Genomic DNA, 671 nt, shown 5'->3' with positions numbered 1-671 from the left:
AAAAAAAAAAAAAAAAAACAAATAAAGTTCTTTTAATTTGGAATTACTTCTGGGTCACATAGTACCTTCTTCACTGCTTCAGATTTCTACAAGTCTTAAAACAAATGCATATACATCTACACAAACACACACACACACACGTGCGCGCATACAGCCCATATACACATCCACAGCCACAGTCGGTGGTCTCGGTTTACATTGTTTTATCTGTTCAAAATATCTTGACTTCAGAGAGAGCAGCATGACAGCCCCTCTCCAGAGGCAGGAGTTTGCCTGGTACAATCTGAGCATCAAAAAATGTCATTGCCGACCAACATAACTTCTCTGAATGTTTGAGGGTGCGGGGCCAGAGCATAATTGGAGGCTCACCTACTATATATCTAAACATCATAAACACTTTAAATCAAGCTAAGCATTTTGAGTTTAATATAGTCTTTGCCCTTCCTACCTGTATAAATACAACATTCAGAATGAGCTGGAAGACCAGGTTGAGATTTTGAATTCTCATACTCACTGGAGTTTCACAGGGTATCAGTGAGGGGATTGCTGACCCCCTAGCCCGAGTCTGTCACCCTTCTCTTCCTAACACTGGGCTCATCCCAGGCTACGGTGGCCTTGTGTACATGTTTGTGGACACCAGACTTGGTTCCAAGCTGTCTGTATTCCCCATT

The sequence above is a fragment of the Fukomys damarensis genome, unplaced genomic scaffold (assembly GCF_012274545.1).
Source record: "Fukomys damarensis isolate Sample0158 unplaced genomic scaffold, DMR_v1.0_HiC HiC_scaffold_2, whole genome shotgun sequence".
Classification (NCBI taxonomy): domain Eukaryota; kingdom Metazoa; phylum Chordata; class Mammalia; order Rodentia; family Bathyergidae; genus Fukomys; species Fukomys damarensis.
The sequence above is the reverse complement of the archived record's forward strand: the minus strand, read 5'-3'. Positions refer to the sequence as shown.